Here is a 4,547-nt window from a genome sequence, read left to right as displayed (position 1 = left end):
AGAGAGAGAGGGAGAAAGAGAGAATCCCAATAGGCTCTGCACTGTCAGTGCGGAGCATGATGTGGGGCTGGAACCCAGGAACCATGAGATTATGATGTCAGCTGAAATCATGAGTTAGTTGCTTTACCGACTAAGCCCCTCAGGCGCCCACTGAATTGCCTCTTTAATGGCCCTGTCTCTAAATATAGTTATATTCTTATATACTGAGGGTTATGACCTCAATATGAATTTTGGGAGGATACAGTTCTGCCCATAACACACATTGTATACAGAAAGCCTACACCAGATGGTATAAAGACTTAAATTTAAGAACCAAACAAAATATTAATAGAAATGATGAGCAATAAATTTTCTGAGCACAGGTTAGGGAAAGATTTTTTTACTGAGATATATTTAATCAATTAGAATTTAAATTTAATATTTAACTCTTTGAAAAATAACTTAATGAATATAAAAGATTAATTTTAGGATTTAAATTTAAATATTAAGTATGTTAAATATCTTTTATCTGTACTTACATCCAATAAACAAGATGAGATTTTAAAATCATTAATAATCAGGGCAATGCAAATCAAGACTTTTATGTTACATTCATTTTGACATTTTGCCGTTTAAAAAATGGGTAAAACTGGCAAATCCTGCCTGTAGTCTTTGATGAAGATGTATACTTTGTGTTTCTCAAAATATTTGACCAAAACTTTTATTCATTCATTTATTTCTCTATCTATTTCTCTATCTCTATTTTCTGGACCTGGACCTGGTTTGAGAGCAACCCCCCCCCCCGCCCCCCCCCCCACCTCACTGATGCACAAAGGACATCTGTTAATTTACTGCAGTGGACTTACATCTCCCTCTACTGGTATGGAATGATAGTGCTGATCAATGCTGTCAAGGTTTTAAGGCTGTCTCAAATGCAGGTGTTCTTCTAAGTCCTACCTACCCTGTCACTGTGATGTGCAGCATCAACATTAAGGAGTAATCTCACTTTTGAATCTATCTTAAAGAGCACAATTATTTCCTAAGGTCAATTTATCTAAAAATTTGTAGCAAACAAAAACATGATTAAGTAAAGGTAACATAAACAAAAACAAGCTTCTTGGAAGTGGAAAAACCTGTCTCAGTGACCTCTCCAAAACAGTTTTTTTGGAAGAATCTTTTCCTCTCTTCCCCTTTGGAATTCTTGCAGTTTGCTTATCCTTCATACATGTACATTTAAGACCATTTCTTCAAATGCATGCTTGAAAAATAAGAATAGTGGAGAAAATTTTCCCTCACATTATAGACCTTTTTGGTTTATGAAGCCACTGCATCGGCCTCTCAGGACAACTTAGTAGTCCTCAAGTTTAAATTTTTCTTTTTTTAACATTTAATTTTTGAGAGACAGAGCAGGAGTGGGAGAGGGGCAGAGAGAGAGGGAGACACAGAGGCCAAAGCAGGCTCCAGGCTCTGAGCTGTCAGCAGAGAGCCCAATGCGGGGCTCGAACTGATGAACTGCGAGATCATGACCTGAGCCGAAGTCAGACGCTTAACCAACTGAGCCACCCACGCACCCCAGTAGTCCTCAAGTTTTAGCAAACACCTTTAGCCTGTGTGGCTAATTAACTAAACCTTTCTTTATATACCTAGATATCATGCACTGTTTCCTAGATAGACTTGGAACCAAACTCTCTTGTACAACCAGCCATGGGGCACCACAGCCTCTGAGCACCATGATACAGTCTGTAGCTGGCACTATTGAGTCTGCACCCAGTCAAAAAGGTTACAGACCACTGTGCTCTCCTTTTACTGATTAACTTCCCTAAAGTTTCCTTAAAAATCTTTGGGCCAGGCAGAAACCTCCAAGTTGGTTTTTGGACAAGAGTCTGCCTTCTCCCCAGGTGGCCAGCCTCCTGAATCAAGTTCATGTTCCTTTCCACTCAAAACTTGTCTTTTGACTATTGGCTTTTTGAGCAACAGGCAGCAGAACTTGAGTTGTTGGGTAACATGTACACTTTTGAAAGTGTTCATCACCAACTCAATATGAAATCCCATTCAATTGGAATTTAATGCGTGGATCAACACAAACCCTTTGAAAACATTTAAAAACATTTTCTTTCAAGAATCCTCTTTTGTCATTCTATTTTAATACATTCTATGAGATCACATTTTGCCATTTTTTAAGACTATTTGAAAAAAACTGGTCAGTTACTATCCATTAACCTTGAAAAACTATTTTATTGGGAAACCTATCGGTATTTCAAGTGGAAAATTAAAAGCCAGGAAAAAGAAATCTGCCTAGATTTAGCTTCGCACCAAAGCCTTTAATACAACACAAAGACACAAGTAAAGATTATTAGCTATTCCAAAACATGGTTCTTAATACACTAGAAAGAGTTAAAGTTAATAAACTCCCAAATGTATTTATCAAATTCAAGTGTGATAAACAAAGGGTATTTAGCACACAAAGACAAAATGCACTTGATCTCTTTCAATGAATGAGTGTTAACTAGTCCACCCTAGTGACTGTCTGCCTTGGTAGCTGCTGAAACCCCAGGGACGTCTTCCTCTGTGGGGGTCCAGTGTCACCACAAAGAAAGACATATAAATACAAGGGTAAAGCTGTTCTTTGTTTCAAATATCCTACTCCTTGGTGCTTTTTCTATCCTGTCCAGCAAAGCCTCTTCCACAGGAGGCAGAAAGGATTACCACTCAAGTTTGTCACGATGCTTCAGGCACACACACCTCTGAACAACCAGTTAGCACAGGGTTTCACCTTATGCTTTCCTTGCCCACCCAAAAACAACTTTACTTTGTTCTTCCCACTGCCCCTGCAAAACAAAGCTGTTTTCATTAACTAAAGGCCCTTTAAAGGCATATTTATACTTTACTTCCTAGCTGTGAAATCTTTGGCAAGTTATTTTGAGACTTTCCCCATCTAGAAACTGTAGATAATACCTACCAAATAGGATTGCTGCAAGAATTAAATGAGATAGTCTATGTAAAAGGCTTTGAAAGTGGTTAGAATACATTGTGTTGAGTAAATATTAACGATGAGGAACTTCTATGGCAATGACTATATCAATTTAGCACTTCTCTATAATCCAGCAAATCATCTGAAAGGAAAATGGATAATAAAATGACAAACTTTTGCTTCACTTTCAGTAAAAGTAGGAATAAAGACTTCAGAATATTTGTAAGGTCTGTAAAAAACAACCATAGTTGTTCAGAATGTATATTTTATTTGTTTTTAAATTTATTTATTTTACTTCTTAATGTTTATTTATTTAGAGAGAGACACAGAGAGTGCAAGCTGGGCAGAGAGAGAGGGAGAGAAGGAATCCCAAGTAAGCTCCACACTGTCAGTGCAGAGACCAATGTGGGGCTTGATCCAATGAACCCTGAGATCATGACCTAAGCTGAAATCAAGAGTCAGACACTTAACCAGTTGACCCACCCAGGTGCCCCCAGAATTTATATTTGAAAATTTATCTTAAATAACAATTGGATCACATGAAAATGCAAATCTAAATTTTTGCACATAGCGAAAAATAGGCTTAGGGTATACACAGCTAAAGCAGTGGTTTTCTCCTGGGACAATTTTGCCTCCCTCCGCCCAAGGAGACCTTTGTCAATATCCAAAAATGTTTTTGATTGTCACAGCTGAGGCTAGGAATGCTACTGGCCTCCAGTAGACAGAGATCAGGGATGCTGCTAAACATCCAGGATGAATGAGCAAGCCCCCCACCACAAGAAGTACCTGGTCCCCAATGTGAATAGTTTTGAGCTTGGGAAACTCTGAACTAAAATACCCAGAGGCAAATTCATACTCTTAAATGTTTATGCCAATAAATTAAGAAGAATGAAAGTAAATCTGTTAAAAAATAAAACAGATTAACTGTTAACTAGCTTACACACTACTCTTTCCCTCAGAAAAAGAGGCCAAAAGACAGAAAACCTGCTTAAAATAACCACAGCGGAAATTCAAAGAATAATTGGAGACTACTTTATTCCACATGAGTAAGATACGATGGACACTTTTCTAAGATCAGACCCCCAGAAAAATTCAGAAGTTTAAGTAGACCAATTTCTACAGAAATGTAGGAAATTGTCAAAAACTACCCCTAAAAAGACATCAGTCCTAGATGGTTTCACAGGGCAATTCTGTGAAGCTATCAAAGTTAAGACAATTCCAGGGCTATTTAGGATGTTTCAGATTATAGAATTTTATTTTTAGAACTCAGAATTTATTTTTATGAAGCAACCATAACACTGACATCAAGACCTGACAAAGGTTATGCAAAACAAATAAAAAAGTACAGATAATATCATGAATAGTTATGGACATTTTAGAATACTTACGGACATTAGGAGGGGCGCCTGGGTGGCTCAGTCGGTTAAGCCTCCAATCCTTGGTATCGGCTCAGGTCGTGATCTCAGGGTCATGGGATTGAGCCTCATGTCAGGCTTCACATGAATATGGGGGATTCTCTCTCTCCCTCTCTCTGCCCCTCATCTCTCTCTCTCTCTCTCTCTCTCTCTCTCTCTCTCTCTTTCAAAATAAATAAACT

Source organism: Felis catus, chromosome A1 (assembly GCF_018350175.1).
Source record: "Felis catus isolate Fca126 chromosome A1, F.catus_Fca126_mat1.0, whole genome shotgun sequence".
Classification (NCBI taxonomy): domain Eukaryota; kingdom Metazoa; phylum Chordata; class Mammalia; order Carnivora; family Felidae; genus Felis; species Felis catus.
The sequence above is the reverse complement of the archived record's forward strand: the minus strand, read 5'-3'. Positions refer to the sequence as shown.